The sequence below is a fragment of the Dipodomys merriami genome, unplaced genomic scaffold (assembly GCF_024711535.1).
Source record: "Dipodomys merriami isolate MVZ:Mamm:240054 unplaced genomic scaffold, mDipMer1.0.p SCAF_9, whole genome shotgun sequence".
Lineage (NCBI taxonomy): Eukaryota > Metazoa > Chordata > Mammalia > Rodentia > Heteromyidae > Dipodomys > Dipodomys merriami.
In genome coordinates, this window is record NW_027206512.1 from 22,225,475 (window position 1) to 22,248,109 (window position 22,635).

General features: G+C 42.8%; 1 long non-coding RNA gene across 2 annotated transcripts; it reads left to right on the forward strand.

Moving 5' to 3' along the window:
* The first annotated feature begins 3,553 nt into the window (after positions 1–3,553).
* Positions 3,554–11,786, forward strand: LOC138820597 (uncharacterized). 2 transcript variants are annotated; one of them, XR_011369932.1, is made up of 5 exons: positions 3,554–4,132; positions 6,260–6,394; positions 9,168–9,332; positions 10,554–10,760; positions 11,035–11,786. It is a non-coding gene; the product is annotated as an uncharacterized lncRNA (long non-coding RNA). The 2 variants fall into 2 exon arrangements; XR_011369931.1 differs by having other exon boundaries at positions 10,554–11,786.
* The last annotated feature ends 10,849 nt before the right edge of the window (positions 11,787–22,635 follow it).

The following is a 22,635-nucleotide window of genomic DNA, read 5'->3' on the forward strand; positions in this document are numbered from 1 at the left end:
GAAGCGAGACAATCCATCGAGGCACAGACAGTGAAAGGTGGACAAAAGAAGTTTATCTACACGATTTACACCAGACAGGGGTCTTGAGACTACCTTGTCCTGGGCTAGAGACCCAGAACCAAGAGCAGCCTCAGCCACAAACCTCCAAGCCTCCACCAGGCAGCCCTGACCCCCGACCTGTATTAGCCGGTCTGCAAACCTCCAAACCTCTGACCTCCAGGGCTGCAGAGCTGCACACCTCCAGAGGGGAGAGCTCTTCCCTGTCTTCCTTCTCCTTCTCTGCAGCCTGTCCACTCTGCACGGGCCGGCCTGCTCTGCTGCGGAGGCCTCTCCACAGCCTCTCCAGAGGGGCCCGAATGACCTGCAGAGGAGCCCGAATGACCTCCAGAGGAGCCCGAATGACCTGCAGAGGAGCCCGAATGACCTCCAGAGGGGCCCGAATGACCTGCAGAGGAGCCCGAATGACCTCCAGAGGAGCCCGAATGACCTGCAGAGGGGCCCGAATGACCTGCAGAGGAGCCCGAATGACCTCCAGAGGAGCCCGAATGACCTCCAGAGGAGCCCGAATGACCTCCAGAGGAGCCCGAATGACCTGCAGAGGAGCCCGAATGACCTGCAGAGGAGCCCGAATGACCTGCAGAGGGGCCCGAATGACCTGCAGAGGGGCCCGAATGACCTCCAGAGGAGCCCGAATGACCTCCACAGGGGCCCGAATGACCTCCAGAGGAGCCCGAATGACCTCCAGAGGAGCCCGAATGACCTGCAGAGGAGCCCGAATGACCTCCAGAGGAGCCTGAATGACCTCCAGAGGGGCCCGAATGACCTGCAGAGGGGGCCGAATGACCTCCAGAGGAGCCCGAATGACCTGCAGAGGAGCCCGAATGACCTGCAGAGGAGCCCGAATGACCTCCAGAGGAGCCCGAATGACCTGCAGAGGAGCCCGAATGACCTCCAGAGGAGCCCGAATGACCTGCAGAGGAGCCCGAATGACCTCCAGAGGAGCCCGAATGACCTGCAGAGGGGCCCGAATGACCTGCAGAGGAGCCCGAATGACCTGCAGAGGAGCCCGAATGACCTGCAGAGGAGCCCGAATGACCTCCAGAGGAGCCCGAATGACCTCCAGAGGAGCCCGAATGACCTGCAGAGGGGCCCGAATGACCTGCAGAGGGGCCCGAATGACCTCCAGAGGAGCCCGAATGACCTGCAGAGGAGCCCGAATGACCTGCAGAGGAGCCCGAATGACCTCCAGAGGAGCCCGAATGACCTGCAGAGGGGCCCGAATGACCTGCAGAGGAGCCCGAATGACCTCCAGAGGAGCCCGAATGACCTCCAGAGGGGCCCGAATGACCTGCAGAGGGGCCCGAATGACCTGCAGAGGAGCCCGAATGACCTCCAGAGGAGCCCGAATGACCTCCAGAGGAGCCCGAATGACCTGCAGAGGAGCCCGAATGACCTGCAGAGGGGCCCGAATGACCTCCAGAGGAGCCCGAATGACCTTCAGAGGAGCCCGAATGACCTCCAGAGGAGCCCGAATGACCTCCAGAGGGGCCCAAATGACCTGCAGAGGAGCCCGAATGACCTGCAGAGGGGGCCAAATGACCTCCAGAGGACGCCCCGAATGACCTCCAGAGGGGCCCGAATGACCTCCAGAGGAGCCTGAATGACCTCCAGAGGGGCCCGAATGACCCCCAGAGGAGCCTGAATGACCTCCAGAGGAGCCCGAATGACCTCCAGAGGGGCCCGAATGACCCCCAGAGGAGCCTGAATGACCTCCAGAGGGGCCCGAATGACCTCCAGAGGGGCCCGAATGACCTCCAGAGGGGCCCGAATGACCTCCAGAGGGGCCCGAATGACCTCCAGAGGGGGCCTGAATGACCTCCAGAGGAGCCCAAATGACCTCCAGAGGGGGCCCGAATGACCTCGAGAAGCCCCAATGACCTCCCGAGGCTTCCCTGCCCTCCACAGGCCCACCCGCTCCAGCAGGCTTTCCTCCCACCCCTGCCGCCTCTCTCCACTCCTCCTCCTCCCTCCCTCCGCATAACCTCCTCACTAATGGTTTCTTCCTTACTCTCCTCTCCTCAGGAGCCCGATAATGGCCCCTAACCGCTCCTGCGACCTCGGAGCACACAGCCTATATATACCCAGGCTGCATCCCTCCCCCACGAACGGTTTCAAACCACCGTTCATGCTCCGCCCCCAAGCTGCCCCCTCCCCAATCCCAACCCGCAGCTCACCATGTGGGGCTCGAAGCCCCACCCCCTCCAATAGCACGCCCCGCCCCCTTTCCTGGCATGCCACGCCCCCTTTCTGCAGCATGGGGAGCCCCTCCAGCGCTGGCGCCCTGTGGGGCTGTGATGTCAGCCTCTCAGAGTGGAGCGGGGAGGCTCACCTCCTGATGCCCCGCCCTCTCCAGCAGGCCAGGCCACGTGGCCACGAAGACTATAGGGCCCCAATGATCATGGGGCTCCATGGGTTATTACAGCACTACAAAATGATTTTTTTCTTCCAGAGTTGTGTCTTGTTTCAGCTTTCCTATTTTTTTTTTAAGTTTTAGGAGGCCTAAGTTGTCATTTTGCTTTCTTTTCTAGCTCACTTCTATCATTTTTCTATTATTTGTCTCCTCAAACATATTTTAGTTAATTTTGATGCAAACAATATAAGTATTCGTGTAAATTTCCTTATGTACATGTCTGGTTGTTCCAGAAAGGCAAACTGGTAACTGATACACTTTTTCTATTGCCTTCCCTTGGAATCCATGCTGAAACTCAATGACCATTATAAATCTAAATCTGGAACAGTTATTCGAGTCCAATCATCTACATGATACTGAATGACAGGATCTTTTCACATGGAAACCGCAGAAATGAGATCGAGCCTGATATGAGACACAAGGCAGATGATTTCTGGAACTTCAGCAGGTGCAGGCCAACATCAGCTTGAGCCAAAGGGAGAAGAAAAAAGTTCTTAACTCGGTAAAGAACAAAGTCTTATGCTGATGTTGCTTCAATGTATGGTAAGAATGAACAGGAAACACACAGGATAGCAGATGCATTGGGAGGGTCTTAGAATGTATTCTCCAACCATAAGGAACGGTTTCTCTGTATGCCTAGGAAAAAGATTAAGATGACTGCCCATAGCATCTAGTGGTGAGAATCTGGAGAAAGAAGAACACACCCACTATTGGTAAAAGTATAAAATGCTCTAACTTCTTTGGAAAATAATTTTTCTGTGTCCTCAAATCTCATATACTTAGCAACCCAAGCAGTTATCCTAGTTTTAGGTATCCACACCAGAGAAATGGAAGCACAGCATGTTTTTAGTGGTTGTGAGTAGACTCAATCAGAAAGCCCACACTTGCCATCGCTGGAGCTGAGGGTAGAACTGGCACAAGTGCCATTCCCTGGGGTGCCCGGAATCCCGTGGGGTCAGGAAGGTCACCGCGGCCCGAGACTGGACAGACTTCAGTTTAACGGTTCCAGGTGGTTTCTGGGGAAGGCCGCCGGGGCATCCGCGCAGGAGCGCAGCGCCATGGGTTCTTGAGTGGTTTCTTGGGGAGAGAACCCAGAGACCCGAGGAGGCTGCGAAGGAGAGGGCGCTGGGGAGGCTCTAGGAAAAGACGGGGTGCTGCAGAAAGTGGGCTCCACGGGTCAGACCAGCCTCCTTTCAGGCCCCAGCCCCCCCCCCCCCCGGGCCACGATGGCTGGAATATCATGTTGAGTCCACGGCGCCTGAGACCCTTGTCTATAGGTCTATTGGGAACATGAGAGTCTGTCTGGTTTGGAAGAGCGGTGAAGAAGGCAGCAGAAAAGCAGCAGCAGCAGCAGCAGCAGCAGCAGCAGCGGAGGCCGCAGTACAACAGTGACACATCAGCTGGGGCCTAAGGCCAGACCCTGAGCACTCATCCTCAGACTCTGAAAATTCACCTCATCGCCCCCCAGCCCTGCATCCCCCTCTCCCAGGACATCCACGATTCCCATCTCTCCTGCTGCACCAGCCTTGCGAGCTCTGGGATAGCACCCCAACCGCAAAATGTCGAGTCCATAATGCATCTGGTCTGTAAATTTGACTTCAAGTCACTTGCACTCCACGCGGAAATACTGAATAGAACCCTGAGCGGTTTGCGGCTCAACTGGTGAGACTAAAACCATAGGAGGGCGCTTGTGGTGCATGCCTGTAATCCTAGCTATTAATGAGGTTGAAATCTGAGGATTCACAGTTCAAAGCCAGCTAGGAACATCCATGAGCGTCTTATCCCCAATTAACTATCAAATAGCCAGAAGTGGAGCTGTGGCCCAAGTGGTAGAGTGTGGTAAAGTGTTTGTTATGAGCACAAAAGCTCAGAGATAACATCCAGGCCCTGAGTTCAAGGACCAGAAGAAAAACAAAAAAGAAGGAAGGAAGAGGAGAGAGGGGGGAGGGGGAGGAAAGGAGAGAGAGGAAGAGGGAGGGAGAGAAGGAGGGAGAGAGGAAGAGGACCACAGGGCTGATTGTTAGGCCAGTTTAGGAAAATAGGTAAAAAGGTGTCCGTAGGAGCCAAGAGTGAAGATCACAACATTGCTGAGAGTTGCTCCTTCTGTGCATCTTTGCCCATTTAGTTATATTTCAAACTCTGCTCTTTACAAGTTGGTTGGTTTAGTGGACAGAACTTGACGTATTTAAAATACCTGCATAATTGAAATTTTTGATTCTTTCCCTCCAAGGACCACAAGTTTTATATTTTAATAGAAAAGAAACTTTTAAAAAAGTGTTTGCCTAATTTGTAACTTTAAGTGTCATTTTGTATACCAGACACCTTTGCCTTTCCAATATTGCAGGATAGAATAGCTATATTCATCAAAACAAATGACTGCATATATTTTTCTTCAAAGTACTCAGCATAAAAGAGGTAGTTTATAGCTCTTTAGATTGTTCTGTTAAGATGTATTGTAAAAGGCATATGAATAAAGTGTTAAAGGTATAGTTTAGATATAATACAATTATACCTTAGATAGAAATATGTAATTATAGTTTAGATACATGTCCAAAAACCCTAGTAATCCTTCAAATATCCATTAGTAGTATGTGGATAAAATCATTGTAGTAAAAATACAATGGAATAATGGTCAAGAGCAAAATATTTTAAATCTCTAAAGATGTAAACTATAGATGGATATTTTCACAAACACATTATGTTACATGTCATAAGCTATACATTTTAAAATTGTGTGTGATATCATATGTATAATTTGGGCTGTTTGTTAAGCAGGAGTGCCATAAGAAGTTTGGGAATGATGCTAATATTGTCATCAATCTTCTGGTGATATATCAAAACTTATATGTTCAAAACTGTTTAGTAGGGTAACAGGTGGACCCATTACAACAATGAGATGTACAAGATGTTATGTCGAAAAATGAACTTTACAACTTTGGTGGGGTGGGGGATGGAGGGGATGGGGAGTGTGGTAGGGGGGGTGTGAGGGAGGGAGGGGGTGGAGAGGAGAAGGGATGGGAAGGGGAAGCAAAGGAGGAGGCTACCATGCTTGATAAGAAATGTACTCACTATCTTGCCCATGTAATTGTAACCCCTCTGTATGGTATTTTCACAATAATAAAAAAAACTTATATGTTCACTAGAAGTGAATCTCAGTAAATAATAAAAATTACATCAAATGCATGGGGAGAAGTGGGGGATTTTTAGATAAGGTACTATGTTTATCATTAGTTTCACAGACATAGTAGTTTTAGAAAACCCACAGATTAGTAAGATTGTTTACTGAGGTTCTTTTGCTTTCTAGTTTGTTTGTTTTGGAGGTACCAGGGATTAAATTCAGCGCCTGGTGGTTTCTGGGCTTGGGCTTGCTTAGTCAGCTGGCAGTGTACTACTTGATTCGTGCCTCTACTCCTGGTTTTCCTGGTTAATTAGAAATGGAATCTCAGGAGTTTTTCTTCCTCGGGCTGACATAGAACCTCAGTTCCAATTCTCCAGATCTCAGCCCCAAAGAACCTAAAACAGCAGGTATGAGACACTATGTTTCACTTCATCAGACATATTTGTTACTGTTATAAAGGTGATGTACAGAGGGGTAACAGTTACATGGTCAAGTAAAGAGTACATTTCTTTTTGGACAATGTCACCTCTTTCCTTGCTCTTTCTCATTACACATATTTCTGTCATACTTTTCAAGTATTAGTCACAGAGCAAAGGACAAACTATGTTGGCTGCTTATCTCTAAATCAACCAGGTTTAAGGGAATGATTTCAGTTTGTTTTCTTCTTTCAGGTATTAAGGTTCTTCATGACAGAAGGCCGCCATAGTACACCTGTGGTTTCAGTAGTGGCACTAAGATAGCTTCTTGCTAGAAAGTTCAATGCAGAAAGAAAACGATTACTCAGCCTCCCTGAGATGCTGGAGTAGGTAAGCACATCTGGACACATCACTAGCCTTTGTTTCTTTTCTTTTTTTTCTTTTTTTTTTTTTTTTTTTTGGTGATTGTGGTGTGGGGCTTGAACTCTGGACCTGGGCTCTGTCCCTGAGGGCTTCAGCTCGAGGCGAGCGCTCTACCACTTGAGCCACAGCGCCACTTCTACTTCTTCAATTTTATTATGAAAATCAGGGTAAGAGAGTGACTAGTGAGATTAAGAATCTTTGATATGTCATCTTCCAATAGAAGACCTAAAAATTCTTGTATGATTTGCAGTTACTACTTATAGTGATTTACCCATCATAACAGTGCAAAGATGGATCTTCTAGCATTTGAAGCATGAATAAGAATAATACAGCAGAGCTCTCTAGAGGTTTTACTCTTTATTCTTACAGTGGTGGGATTATTTTTTCTACCATGCATCATTTTGGATATTTATGTCATCTTCCGTAGGTTATATATCACACAGGCATATGGATCTTTAGTAGTCAAAGAGAAGCATACCTGTCTGTCCCTTTATGTAACAAATGATTTTGCAGGCTTTCTGAGGATATTGGGCCAGATATCCTCTAACCCTGTAAGAATTTCTAGATGAATTGTTGTTGTTGTTGTTGTTGTTGTCCAGTCTTGTCTATTCTAACCTAATGGTGGCTATAGATTATGAATGTTTAATTCTATTCTTTTTACTTAAAAAGTCATGCAGCGGGCCTAGAGCAAAACAAAGCTAACCCAAAACACTTGAATACTATCACTAGTTCAAAAAATGTCATCACTATTATTATCACCACCAAGCCAATCTAAATGAAATCCCCAATCATTTATCTGAAGTCTTGTATATTTCCCTTGGTGTTCTTATTGATTGATGTTTTCTCATTAAGCTAATAGGATATTTTTCAAGCTTGTCCTCTAGATCACTGATATGTTTGTCTATTTACTATTAACCCTTACCAGATGTTAATTTTTAAGGTTTCTTCCTAATGGCCATGAGTGAGATTTTCTTCTAAAGCAAATATGTGGGATATAATTTTTAGAAATAAATTAAATCAAAGATTTCATAAATATTGTCCAAATGTTTTCCTAAAACTGTTCAATTGAAAATTCCTCTGAGAACCTATGAAGATCAATTCTGCAAAGTATTAAACAATTTAAACATGATCTTTTTTTCTATTTAGTCCAACTGGTAGAAAAAGTATTTTTGTGATCGCATATTTTTTCTCTTCTCATATTCATATTTCTATTCACAAACACTGATCTGTGTAACTCTTCTATGACATTTCATATATATAAAGATTTGATATGTATGTCAAGTTGCAGTTTATTTAGTGAACTTCTTCCACTCTTAACAATCCTAGCTCTGTTTTGGTGAGGTCATGTGATCTGATGGAAGCAGCACCTGGTCTGGTGGTGGGACTATGGCAGAGAGCTTGACACTTGTGACCCCTGGAGAGGATTTAGGCTTCCATAGGAAGCCATCTGACTCATGGGTGATACTAGAAACTGAGTCTACAGGGGACATCTTACGATCTGGGGGCAGAGAGGTTAGTCATTGGCTGGGTTCCCTGAACAAGCCTCTTGCTGGGGTGCATTATTAAATCAGGTGCAACTTTTCTTCCCTTCCCTCATATGGAAGTACCTGTTGAGCACTCTGCTGCTTGGAATTGATAATCTAAAGTGAGCCTGAATTCCTGTTTTGCTTCATGCATCTTATTTTGGTGTTCACCTAATCTTATCGTTTAGTGTTGCCTTTTCCCATATTATACATCCAGTTAAATCTACAGGATATACCTTCAAAATACATATGACAGCCGGGCGCTGGTGGCTCACGCCTGTAATCCTAGCTACTCAGGAGGCTGAGATCTGAGGATCGCGGTTCAAAGCTAGCCCGGGCAGGAGAGACTGTGAGACTCCTATCTCCAATAAACCACCAGAAAACCGGAAGTGGCGCTGTAGCTCAAGTGGTAGAGCGCTCGCCTTGAGCTGAAGAGCTGAGGGACAGCGCCCAGGCCCAGAGTTCAAGCCCCACGGCCGACAAAAAAAAAAAAAAAAAAAAAAATACATCTGACATTTGTCCTTAATAACCAACCAAAAGCCACTCTCTAGTCAGGCCACGATCAACTCCTAGAGAGGCTTGAGGTTTTAGTCTTCTGTATGTTCTTCTTTCCATGTTTGCCCTCTAATACATGCTTTCCAGAGGAGACACCATTTTCCCAACCATGTATTTTAACCTCTTGCCTATGCTTAGAAATAAAACATGATTTTTCACCAGGGCTAGAGAAATCCCAGCTATAGCTAGCACCAAGTGATGCTGCCCTAGCAGCCATATCTGAGCCAGCCAAGCTGATTAATCTAGGTAGCCTTTACCTTATTATGTGCTGTGCACCTGCTAACAGCTTCCATCTACCCAAATTTCCTCCTTAAGACATCTCTAGTATTTTTAAACTTCATGAATATTTTCATTTGTGAATTGAATATAAAATGTCCACCATGTTGTAGGCTTGATCTACTGTTGGTGGTCTCTCAGGAGGTTCTGGAAACGTTAGGAGGTAGAACCATAGGCATATCTTTGGAGATTGGATATTGTCTTGAGGCCCCATTTTCCCTTCCCCTCTACATCTTTCTTATTTTCTGCTTCTGCCTGTCCTGAGGTCAGTATCCAGAGGCTACTGCTGCTATAATGTTTTGAGTCCTTATGGGCCCAGCCCCCCAAAAAAACAAAACTGTGATCTCAAACCATTAGTAAAAATTAAAATCCCTTCTTTTTCCCAGGTATTTGATGCAGTGACAGAAAAGTTACTAACACTCAAAACTGGTAATGCAAGTGGACTGTTTTACTATTTCTATTCCAAATAATGTGACTCAGAAGCCTTTGCAAATATATGTGGGAGAAATTTGGAAATGTTTGGATGCTGTCTAGAAAAGACTTCAGATGCAGTAAGTAGAGCTTAATGGAAAAGTCTTTTTTTAAATAAGTTTTTTATTGTGAAAATACTGTACAGAGGGGGGTTGCACTTACATGAGTAAGGTAATGAGTACATTTCTTAACAAGCATTGTTGCCTCCTCCTTTGTTTCCCCCTCCCATCTCTTCCCTCCCACCTCCTCAACTATCCCCCTCCCCCCACCCCTCTCTGCCTAATTCTGTTGAGCTCATAGACCCACAATGCTTACAGTATAGAGGCACAGACAGACAGAAAAGAGTTCAAATGAGGGCTCATATGGAGATGAGATCTATATTGGGAATTAGATAAGTGGCCATGTATGTTTACATTTTAGTAAATAGCATACTTATATTTTGCCCATGTCCTCAGGTGATAAACTAGTTAACATGACAGAGGAATTTTCAAGACAAACCACCCTGGGGCTGTGACATGGATATAGCTAGGTGCTTTTAGCCACACACTGTAAGACAAAAAAGGCACATATACAAAACTGGGACTGAAAAATAGTGGCTGTTGATAAACTAATATAATTAAAAAGAAACCAAAGAAAATAGGAATGATACCTTAAGGGCATCTTATAGATGAGTAGACTGCACCCATAGGTGAGCTCAAGCCTGAAAAGGTTAAATTCATTGAAAGTTCCATCGAGAGCTCGGGGGTGCCCTGGTCACAGAATGCTGCTTAGGGAAGTGTTTCCCTTGGTTGGCCATTCAGGTAGCCAGGAACAGCTAAAGCCATGATCCTAGAGGGCCCAGCTACTGCTTGAGCTGCAGCAGATCTTGGCATTGAGCTCACATTGCTGACCATGCAGGAATTCACAGTGTAAGAGTTAGAAGAACGCTAGGGCCTCCACCAAGATTTCAAAAGAAGATACAAGGTTGAAGCTGAAGATGCAATGGAGAATCCAGGAAGTTAATGTCTGTCAGGGAGTGGTATGAGTGGTATGAGCTGAAGGAAAAGGGCAAGCACCCAGGCTGCAGCTGGCAAGGCCTTGGAACAGAGCTGCCCTGAACCTTTGCACTTTGCAACTTACATGGCTCTACCACAGGCTCTGGATTGTACACATTTAGCTATTGTATTTAATGCTTGCCCTGCTGTTTCCAGTTTGGGTTTGGTCCTATTCTTCCTATATTACAACTCTCCACGTTAGGGAAGGTAATTCTGATTATGTACATTTGTATATTGTAGTATATAATATACTTTTTGGTTCTACAGGGCATCACAACTGAGAATTTGCCTTGAATCTCAGAAGACATTTTGGACTTGAACTTTTGTGGACTATTGGATCTGTGAAACTGTATGGACTCTTGGTTATGAACAGAATACTCTCTGCATCGCAATAACCATGAGCTTTTGGGGGATCAGGTGTCAAAGGTCTCCTCAGGTTAAATGACATGTGTTTGAGACCACAGCTGACAAGAGGTGAATTGTGATGATTAATTGGGTTAAGTAGATTCAATTGAGAAGTGGCTAGATTAGGAAAGAACATAAAGACTATGACAAGGAGCTTATTTCCAATGAGAAGTAACTCAGTGGGCCAAGCCTGTCCCAAACGAGGGTGACGCCATCCTATTCTAGGCTGGAGCCCAAATAGAATGAAAGAGGGCTAAAGAGTGCTCCATCTCCCTCCCTCCTCCGCTCCCTTCCTCATCACCTCCCTCCTTCTCATTCTCCTTTTCTCTTTCTGTTCTCACAGCTCCTCCCTGCCATAATGTCTGAAATACTGACCCAGATCGACCTTTACCAGCCTTGTTGTTTCCTCAGATGTGTATGACAGCAATGCAAAACGGATTAGCACAGTTTCATTACTTTACCCTTCCGCATAAACTCTTGAATCTTCTGTGTCTTTTTTGAGCTTGTGATAGCCAAGCCCCATTATCAAATTTACTATGAAATCCTTGGTATTCCATCAGGCCATCTCTCCTCACTTCTGCACCCCATCCCTCCTACACATTCTCTACATATGCCGTTCACTCTCACTCCCAGACACACTTTTTAAAATTATAATCACAAGTCAGCTTTTAATTATTTCTATTAATATATTTTAAAACAAGAGCACATGGGCCAGGAAGGTGGCTCAGTGGTAGAGTGCTTGCCTTGCATGCATGAAGCCACATACTCAGAAAAAGCCAAAAGTGATGCTGTGGCTCAAGTGGTAGAATGCTAACCTTGAGCACAGAGAGGCTCAGGGACAATGTGCAGGCTCTGAGTTCAAGCCCCAGGGTTGGCAAAAAAAAAAAAAAAAAAAAAAGAAAGAAAACAAACAGCACACATTATCAAAGAATGTAAACGCTAGCATTTAAAATTGCATTGAAGGAGAATGTGATGTTAGTTCAATTTTTTCTGAAGAAAATATTTTAAAGTTCTTAAAACTTCTTGGAAGCATAACTAAGTACCTATGAAAAATGTTAATACTGAAACTAAAGCACATTAAAGGAAAATGGTATCTTTAAGGCAATTTTATATGAATTTTTCATATGCAAATTAAGGAAGATTTCTGGGAAAGTATTTTTGAAGTTTTTGATTACTTACAACTTCTCAAAATTGTGCAGATAGATAGATTTACTCCATACTTCTTTCCAGAGTGATTGAACAAGTTTATACTCCTACCATGTAGTAGCATTCCCGAAGAGCTGGACCTGAAGTCTAGCTTGATTTATAGATAACTGTATTTTATATATTTATATGTTAATAAAATGGAAATTTATTTGGAGATTTTCATCACTTACAATTTCTGAAACACATATAATTGATTATACATTCCTATTAGGAGCATTGCTGAAATGACATATTCCCAGGTTAAGGTCCCCAATCCCATTAGTATTGACCAGCCATTTGTGGGACTGGAGAACCCTGGCAGTATTAACCTGTTTCCCAAATGCTGCTGGTATAGCAAAGTATAATCAACTTCATGTGTCCTAGAAATTGCAAGTGAGGAAAAATTTCAATGAACATTTTCTAGAAGTGTTTATTTGCTAAGATGTTCATCATAGTCTACAAGATTCTAGACACTTCAATAGTGTTCTTCATGAAAAATAATTAAAGAATTGATATTACATAGCTTGAAATAATGTTATGAAAAATTTCAAAATGATGATCTATGGCATTACCTGCAAATCAAAAGACTTTCTTATAGAGGATTTTCTGTATCTTCCTCTGGTTCTTAGTTCATGAGTAGTTTTGTAAGAAATACTTTGAATTCATTCTTGTTATCTATGGGCTGGTTCTATGTGGTTCTTGGAGTATTTTCCTTTGGGTGATGAGTACTATGCTCATATCTGTTTTTCAATCTTAATTTCTCCCTCATTAACATTCTTTTTTGTTGTTGTTGTAATCTTTATTTCTCCTTCCATTTCTACCTAGGTTTTTCTATCCAGCTGCAATTACTTATGGGTTTTCTGTTGTTTTCTTTTTGTCTATGTTGATATTAAGTATTCATAAGGATCTGCCTTGACAAACCCAAGAGGATTCTGTTTCTTAGGTATTCCCATTTGATTGACTCTCAGCTGGATGTTTATCAAGTTTTGGGGTTTTTTTGGGGGGAAGGGGTTGGTAGAAAGTTTCTCTGCTGAAGAAACTAAGTTGGGGAATTTCATTTCTGAGGACCACTATCATTGTCAGTGGGAGGAATTTAGACACGTTTTCGGTGCTGTTTAGAAGATTCTGTATCATCTATGACTCCTGTATGTTGTAGCCAGTACCTCCATTAGTTGAAACATGAAAGGAGGTTTGTTGTTTGTTTTCAGTAGTTGGTGTCTGGGCCTGGGAGCTTTTTCCTGAGCTCTTCAGCTCAAAGCGAACACTTTACTATTTGAGCCACAGCACCACTTCCAGTTTTCTGGTGGTTAATTGTAGGTAAGAGGCTCTCAGACTTTCCTACTGGGGCTGGCTTTGAACCATTTCCTCAGATCTCAGCCTCCTGCGTTGCTAGGATTACAGGATTACAGGCATGAGTCACCAGCTGCTGGCTTGCTAAGAGGTTTTAAACCTTTTTTATGGCTGGTTAGATGGCTTTACATAGATAGATGAAGAGTCCTTTTTTGTTCTACCTCTCTGTATTTTTGAAAAACTTCCTCTCAGCAGGTATTTTTTCTATATGGATGTTCCATACAAGATGCATTAATGCCTTTAACAGAGTTTCTTCTTGTAGCTGCATACTCTTTTGTTGCAGCTGTTGAGGAAAGATTCTAATTTCTTTTCCTACCCTTGGTTACGTCTTTCCACTTGGGTAGTTTCTGTTATGTGCAGCGTTTACTTTGTCTTTAAGGTTTGTTGATTGTATATGACTTTTGGGGCACTCAGGAAGCATTTCCTTAGAATCCCTGAATTCAGATGTATTCTGTTGTTCACCCAAGGTTACTGCTAAGGCATGTGAACTGGAGTGAGAGGTTGGGCATGGACCCTCACTGTGTTCAGATCTAGTTAGTTGTTGTAGTTCCTCCACTTGGAGAAGAGTACAACTGGGATTAATGCCTGAAATTCCAAGGTTGCACATGGCCTTATTCCTGCTGGTGGCAGCCCTCTGCCACATAAATTCTTCTGGCTTAACCATGGCAGTCAGAAGTGTAATGCCACCAAGGTGCAGGGTTTGGCACACTAGTTTTGTTGTTGAGTCATCTTCAAGTGGTTTAGCTTCTTCGGTTTTCAATTTACCCCTGGCATCCAAAACTCCGGTGGCTTGACCCTGTAGATTTATGGTGAGATATACATTTTTAGTGGCTATTAAGACCCTGGCAAGTTTGGTCTCTTGAGAGGAATTAAACCTAGTATGTGGGACTCCAGGGTATTGGCCCACAACTTTGCAGGGACTAACAGTTTGATCTGTGGTCTTTATGCTCTCAGTGGCTTCATCCACTGTAGTGACCTCTGCTATTGAACTAATTCCAGCAGCCTAGCTGTCAATGGCTCTGGCCTTAGCTCAGTGAGGGTTCTTGGTTTCTCGCATTCTCTTGCTGAGCTAGGTGGCCCCATCTTGGTTTACATCCTCTACTGCCAAAGTAGCTTTGGCAGCATGGGGTCTAGTTGTTCCTTTCCATCCTTTTTGGAGGTTTGAAGTTTTGTGTACAATATTGGTGGGAGAGCCAGCCTTGCACCATTGAAGTCCCTCAGCTGCCTCTCTAGTGGCCGGGTCCTCTGCTCTTTTGGGGTTTAGGTCCAACTTGGACCCTATAGTGATCTTTGAGGAGGACCTGGCTAACTTAACATCATCTGCTGATGAACTAGGGTTGTGTGTGTGTGTGTGTGTGTGTGTGTGTGTGTGTGTGTGTGTGTGTGTGGTGGTGTTTCCAATAAGTTTGCCCTCAATTCTTGGAAAGCTCTCAGTTTGGGAGGACAATGGGGGTATTTAAAGGGTTTAAACCTGTCCTTTGAGTATTTGTGTATTCAAGGTGATAGGCATCAAGGACGCCTTGTGGTGTTTTGCCTGTATGGCTATATAAATTAGCTTTGAGTGGGCAACTCTTTGCTTTATGCCCCTTCTTGGTGTTTGAGGTGGCCCGGAGCTGGTGAGTATCCTCTGCTGCCAACTTTTGCCTGGCAACAGGGGGTTCAGTACCTGTTGGGGTGGGGGTGGGGGGGCTAATGTCAAATCCCTCATTTTTACTGGCCTTTGACAACATTTTGCCCTTGCCTGGTTTAGTCTCTCTGGCTGCTGACCATTTCCTGACAGTCCCATTACCAAAGGCTCTGTTCTCAATTGATTGGCCACTGAAGGCATTTAAGGTACTCTTGGTAGTGGAGGCAGGCCATTGTAATTTAACTTTATCAACAGCAGATTTGGCCCTGGCAGACTGGAGCCCAACAGTTGGGTCTTCAACTGAGGGATTCACTGCTAATTCTGAGAGCCTGGGGCTTCGGGAGTCTTTTGTAGGGCTCACGGTAATATGTTCTTTCTTTTTGGTTGAGGAGGTTCTCTGGAGTTTAATGGGCCCTGTTGTTGTTTTAGGCTCGGCACTCCGGGAGTGCAGCGGCTTGGCCCTGTATGATTTCGCCTTGTATGTTCATAAGGTGGAGGTGCTCATCATAAGAGTTCTGCACGTGTCTCTGTCCTTTAAGGAGGAGATAAGCGCCCCAGAACCTGTCTGTCTGGTGAGCTATATCATCAAAGATTTGAGGGCATGCAGTGGTTGAAAGTTGCTGTTAGCAATTTTAAGTGAGGTTCTTCCCAGATTATTCTTATCTGAACCGCAGATGATGAGGAGGGGTCCACGGTGGTTAGACTGTTATAATTGTTGGTCATTGAGGAGGGCGTGTGCAGATTATACTACCCTGCAAAATGGGGAAGTGCCTCGGATCTGACCTCCACAGCTCTTGACATTTGCAGTCAGAAGTCCAGGAGGGTCTGTACAGCATTCCATCTTCTGGGGCCAAAACAGGATTTTCAGATTCCTGGTCGTCTCCATTTTTCACATTATGGAGACTCATAGTACTTGGACATTTGTCAGTGTTGGCAAACAGGAGGGACTGTGAAGATTTCCATCATCCGTGGCAAAAAAAAAGAGTGATGTTCTTACAGGGAATGCATTCTTCCCTGTGTGGGGACGTGTGGTCATTGGATATATTCCAGTGTTTAGAAGCCAGGAGGGTCTGCACAAATTCTTATCCTCTGGAGTTGGGCAGGGGTGGGAGGGGGGGAGGGAAAGGAGCTCCTCTAGATAATTTTCTGTGGGTTCCTCTAAAGTATTATAGCTGAACATTTGTCTGTGTTGATAAGCCAGGAGGGTCTGCACAGAGTACCGTCCTCCGTGGTAAAAACTGGAGCCCTGGCAGGAGTTTTTAATGGGGACTCTGTCTTCCCCTATTTGGGGACACAAGGAGACTGGATAGCTGCCAATGTCATAAAACCAGGAGGCTCTGCTCAAATAGTCCTCTCTTATGACAGGTAGGATCACCAGAATGGATGGTTTGGGGATTCTTTCTTCAACTTGGGGGCCCACAGTATTCATGCATTTGCCATGACCTGTTATGGAAGAGTCCCTGCACCAGCTCACTTCCCAAATGTCAATAGAAGTCACCTCTGCAGATGGTGTCAAATGGTGGCTTGACCTTCTGCTGTCTGTACGTTGGGCTCCATTGTTCTGGCAGCCCCTTTGCAGGCCCAGGGCTCTGTGGTTAAATTCTGTTTTTGAGCTGTCCGGTACACCATGGCTCGTACTCTTGCACCTGAAGCCAGTTAAGTGGACAACCTAGATTGCGAAGACCAGGCTGTAACTCTAGCGATACAGTACTCCTCTGAAGCTACGAAAAGAGGGTGGTGTCTAAAGTGACTGAAGCTGAGTGATGTAGTTTTCTGTTGATACCCTTTGTGTCACTCTAAGTAGTGACATCCCAATAAACAAATGCCTTCTAAGATTTACAGGTTATGAGGTTGTCTATGGTTGGCAGAAGGGTCCACAGAAACTGAAGTGTGGTTTGTCTTTGGGCAGTTGGAGGGTTCAGACATTGGGAGTCTTGTTATCAACTCCACTTCGATCCTCCAAAATGCTTCAGATCCTATCCTGGGTCAGTTAGGGCAGTCTCTCAGTTAGGGCTGTGTCTCAGTGCCAGGGACAGTTGAATATCTTGGACTGAAAAGGATGAAGCAAATGAGAAACTGTAGAGGAAACAGCAGAGTAAGCACATGAGTTTTCTAGGAAAAATTCCCTAAGAAATCATCCTTACATGTTTGCCATGTTCCAAGTACTTGAAGTTGTAAAATTCCTCCTTCCTTCAAGTTAATGTTTTAGTAGCTATCTATCCAAAGTATGTAACTGTTTCCTGAGGAGCAGGTAAGAATATTTAGATGTGTGTGTGTGTGTGTAAATTCTGTCATGGCTTGCCAAGCTGACATAACTAATTTAAGGGAAGGAAAGTTTCTACAGACATGTGACAGGGCAGCATTTCACAGCACTGCAGCCAGGAAGTACAGAGAGGAAATGCCTGTGTCCATGGCACACATTTCTTGATTTCAACACTTGTTGGCATTCGCTGAAGGAAACACTGACACTAACTCTTGAGCTACACTAATTAGCAGTCTTACCCCTCATTAATTCTGTACCTTTTAAGACAGCTTTGACTATTCTTTCCTTTAATTTCCCTCTCGTTTAAATGGAGATGATGTCAGCATCGCTCATGAAAATAATATGCTAGATAGCTTTTATGTTTGATTTTGTCTTATTACACTCTATCTTCAGCTACCTATTAAACAACATAGGGCCAACTGGGAATAGAAGGAAGAAGAGGAAACATTAAAATAGGATATAGGCATGTTAAACCAACATTTGTAAACATTCTAAGTATTTGAGGGAGTAAGTAGAAATAGGATTCGCAAGATATGAAGCAGGGCCAGACTCAGCTGGGCAACCAAGATGCCAGCAAGATGAATGAAGAGAAGAAAGGAGAACACAGTCAAAAACCAAGACATATCCTACAAATTTTAAGAAAATTGAGAGACTAGTGTATATTGGTAGGGATGAGTGAGAAAGATAATAAAAAGGGGTGACATTGATAAAGATGCATTGTATTTATAAACTTTTATTGAATGGTGGTAACTTTGTACAACAACTTAAAGATAATAAAAATGTTATTTTTGAAAAAGGAGAATGAAGAACACCAAAAGAGAAGTAGGCATTAGAAATGATACTTTGTTTTATCCTTATTCAACTCTGATGAATAATAACTGTGTGGTTGCTGTTGTATTTATATGAGATCATTTAAACACTTTATAGACAATTCTTGCTGAGAAATATTTTAAATAAATGTGATTCTGTAACATATTTCTTCCTTGTAGTGACTTTCCCCCCTGACACTGGGATATTGCAGTAACAGATTGATAACCACTGTACAGAGTCAGCTACCTAGTGTGGGGTGGCATAAACACTCAAGCCATTGAAATGGATAAAAAGTGACTTGCTCAGTTTCGCCCTTTATAATTAATTTGCGAATGAACCAGCACAGGTGTGAACAGCAAGTGAAATCAAACCACTTAGCTGTTGTGGCAGACACTCTGAATTTTAATTCAATCTTCCCAACCTTACCTACCTCTGTACCTGTTGGCCATGTTTTCCAAAACCAGTTACCATGGTGAGGAAGAACTTTATGTACACTTAACAATATTACAAGAGTATGTACCCAAAGCACCTTAGTGTATGCCTGGGCCTTGAGTCCCCCACTTCTTGATTTCTTGACAGTATTGAAACATGAGAAATCTTAAGAGTGCTCTATGTATGTGTCACAGGAAGTAGAAGGAATCATTTCCCCATGGGACAAACTTTGGACCAAGAGGAAATAAGAACTAGCTTTTAAATTTGTTTTTCATTCATCTATAGGTGATCATTCAATGAGTCCATCACTTGGAAGTCAGCAAGAAACAAATGTAACTTTTACTGAAAAAAATGAAATTAAGATTGTAGAATGACTGGGTTAAGCAGAATATTGCATGGAATTATAAAGTGATTTCGATTTTTTTAGCATAAAGAATAGCATTTTCAGGAATCATCTTAAATACTTTGAAATGCTTTGTTTTGTATTTACATGTTAGAAACCCAAAAACAATCTCTCAGAAGATAGTGTCAAGAAATAGCAGAGATTTCATTTGATACTTTCTTGGTAATATATTCAAATTCAGTCTCCTTTTTCTCTTCTCTCTTTCTTCTTTCCTTTCCTCTTAGTTGTAGAAGTTTATTCCAAATAAACTAATAAGATAAAGACCTATGTCTTATGCCCTGATATTTTATAGCTTATTCTGTCACAGGGCATGTCTACATATAGCAATGTCTTAGTCTGAACAGTAAATAGCCAGAAGATCATCTTACTGTATTCATTTTTGACTTACATATTTGGTAGACAACTGAAGGAGGCAAATGACAGGCATAAACACAATATTAACTGGGAGAAATAAGTAAATTTGAGATAATAGCTTGCAAAGGACTACAGTAACAATACTGCGTAGAATTCCACATAATTTATGTCTTTAAAAAATAAGTTTATTGTTGTTATAGAGGTGATGTATAGAGGGATTACAATTCAATGAGTCAGATAATAAGTACATTTCCTTTCATAGAGTATCTTCTCTCCCAGTACCTCCTGCCTCTACCCACAAGTTATATCCTTCACATTAACCAATGTCTAGTAAGCTCCACTCTGCACTTTTTCACTCTTTTTCCCTTAGTTCCATGCCCTCTCCCAACTGTCCTGAAAATATATACATGAATATACCATATATAAGGGAAAGAAGACAGAATCATCAAAAACTGAAAACTTAAAAAAAATTTTTGTTTCCCTATCTTGGAATTCATTTGAGTATGTATATTAATATGAAGGAGCAATAGATATTGCACATTTGTGTTTTCTGAGAGTATCCTCTTTTGGTCTCACTGTGATTATCTAGAATCCTATGTAGTCATATCCCAGAGAGAACATACACTCTTTATCTCTCTGAGCTTGGCTTACTTCAGTATGATTTGTTCTAATTCCATCCATTTCCCTGAAAATGACATTATTTCATCCTTTCTATTTTTTTAAAATTTTTATTTTTATTGTGAAAATACTGTTCAGAGGGGTTACAATTACATGGGCAAGATAATGAGTACATTTCTTATCAAGCATTGTAGCCTCCTCCTTTGTTTCCCCTTCCCATCCCTTCCCATTCTCTCCCCGCCCCCCCCCCCACCCAATCCTTCCCGCCCTCCCCCCACCAAAGTTGTAAAGTTCCTTTTCAACATAACGACTTGTACTTCTCATTGTTGCAACGGGTCCACCTGTATCCTTATTTAAACCGCTTGTTTTTCCCCTTCCCCTCCACAAATCATACCAACATCAAATACAATGAAAGCACGGGTTATACTGTGGGGGAGGGACATACAAAGCAACAAAGAAATAATCTTATAAATGCGTTAGAAACAATCGCATGAAAGAAAAAAAGAACATTTGAATACATATCACCTTATCTGACCTTTTATGCTTGACTCAGACATATACTAGATATTGTAAATAAGGGAAACCATGAGACCTATGTTTCTTTGGGCTTGGCTTACTTCACTTAATATAATTTTTTCCAAGTCTTTCCATTTCCTAACAAAAGGGGCAATGTCATTCTTTCTGATGGAAGCATAGAATTCCATTATGTATATATACCACATTTTCTTGATCCATTCATCTACTGAGGGGCATCTGGGTTGCTTCCATATCTTAGCTATGGTAAATAATGCTGCAATAAACATAGTTGTGCTGGTAGCTTTAGTGTGGTCTTGTTTGTAAACATTTGGGTAAATGCCAAAAAGTGGGATTGCTGGGGCATAGGGGAGCTCTATGTGGAGTCTTTTGAGGAAACTCCATACTACTTTCCAAAGTGGTTGAACAAGTTTACACTCCCACCAACAATGCAGTAAGGTTCCCTTCTGTCCACATCTCCTCCAGCATCTGTTGTTATTAGAGTTCTTCATTTTTGCCATTCTAACTGGGTGAGGTGGTATCTCAATGTTGTTTTGATTTGCATTTCTTTTATGGCTCGGGTGGTTGAGCATTTCTTCATGTGTCTATTGGCCATTCTTATTTCCTCTTCAGAGAAGTTTCTCTTTAAGTCTTTGCCCACTTATTTATTGGGCAGTTGTTTCTTTGAGGATTTGTTGTTGGGGGAATTAATTTTTTGAGTTCCAAGTATATTTTAGATATGAGACCCTTGTCTGTTTGTATGACTAGTGAAGATCTTCTCCCAATCTGTGGGCTTTCTATTGATCTTGCTAGCTATGTCCTTTGCCATGCAGAAGCTCTGCAACTTCATGCAATCCCATTTGTCCAACCTTTCTTTGATTTGCTGTGTTTCTGGGTCTCTATTAAGAAAATTTCGGCCTGAGCCAAGGAGACCTAGGGTTTCTCCTATTCCATCCTGTAATGTTTTCAGAGTATCTGCTTTGACTCGGAGGTCTTTGATCTTAACAGGCCCATATCAAGCATTGAAATAGAAACAACAATAAGAGACCTCCCATCTAAGAAAAGTCCAGGACCAGATGGTTTTATAGGGGAATTCTACAAGGCCTTCAAAGCAGAGCTCACACCAATACTCCTCCAACTCTTCAATGAAATTGAAAGAGAAAGTTCACTACCGAACTCATTCTATGAAGCCATCATAACCCTCCTCCCAAAACCAGGCAGGGACTTATCAAAGAAAGAGAACTATAAACCCATTTCTTTAATGAACATTGATGCAAAACTTCTCAACAAAATTTTGGCCAATCGATTTCAACAATTCATCCAAAAAAATCATACACCACGATCAAACAGGATTCATTTCAGGGATGCAAAGCTGGTTCAATATACGCAAATCAATTAATATAATTTATCACATCAACAGGAGCAAGGATAAGAACCATATGGTTATCTCAATATATGCAGAAAAAGCATTTAACAAGATCCAATACCTCTTTATGATGAAGGTTTTGGAAAAATTAGGAATCCATGGAACATTTCTCAATACAATAAAGGCTGTATATGACAAACCTACAGCCGGCATTATACTTAATGGTGAAAAACTAAAACCATTTCCTCTTAACTCAGGAACAAGACAAGGATGTCCTCTCTCTACACTTCTCTTCAATCTAGTATTAGAATGCCTAGCTACAGCAATAGGACAAGATGCAAACATAAAGGGGATCCAAATAGGGAAAGAAGAAGTAAAACCATCCTTTTTAATAATTGTGTAAAATTCCATTGTGTGTAGGTACCACATTTTTTCAGATCCAGTCATTATTGTGGGGCATCTGGGCTGTTTCTATATCTTGGGTATTGTGAATAGTGGGCAATGAGCAATCTTCTCTTCTATGAGATACTTGCTTTTGTTAGCTTTTAGATCCTTAGCAACATAAATGTGCTTTCTGCTTAAGAGAATTTCAGAAAGGATCTGTAATAAATCAAAGTAGATTAGAGACTAAATAATACAGTCTCATTTTCCTTTTTTCTTGGTTGTGGGACTTGAACTCTGGACCTAGGTGCTGTCCCTCAGCTCTTCAGCTCAAAGCTAGTGCTCTACCACTTGAGCCACAGTATCATTTCTGGTTTCCTGGTGGTTAATTGGAGATAAGAGTTTCATGGACTTTTTTGCCTAGGCTGGCTCTGAACCGTGATCCTCAGATCTCAGCCTCTGGAGTAGCTAGGATTATAGGTGTGAGCCACTGGTGCCCAGTTTATAGTCTCATATGATAAGAAGCCTGAAGATTTCTTATAGAATGACAATGACCATCTCAGTTCTTGGATGTACTGTGTTATGATTTGGATCTGAAATATCCCCCAAAGGCTTGTGTAGTAAAAATTTGCTCTTCAAGAG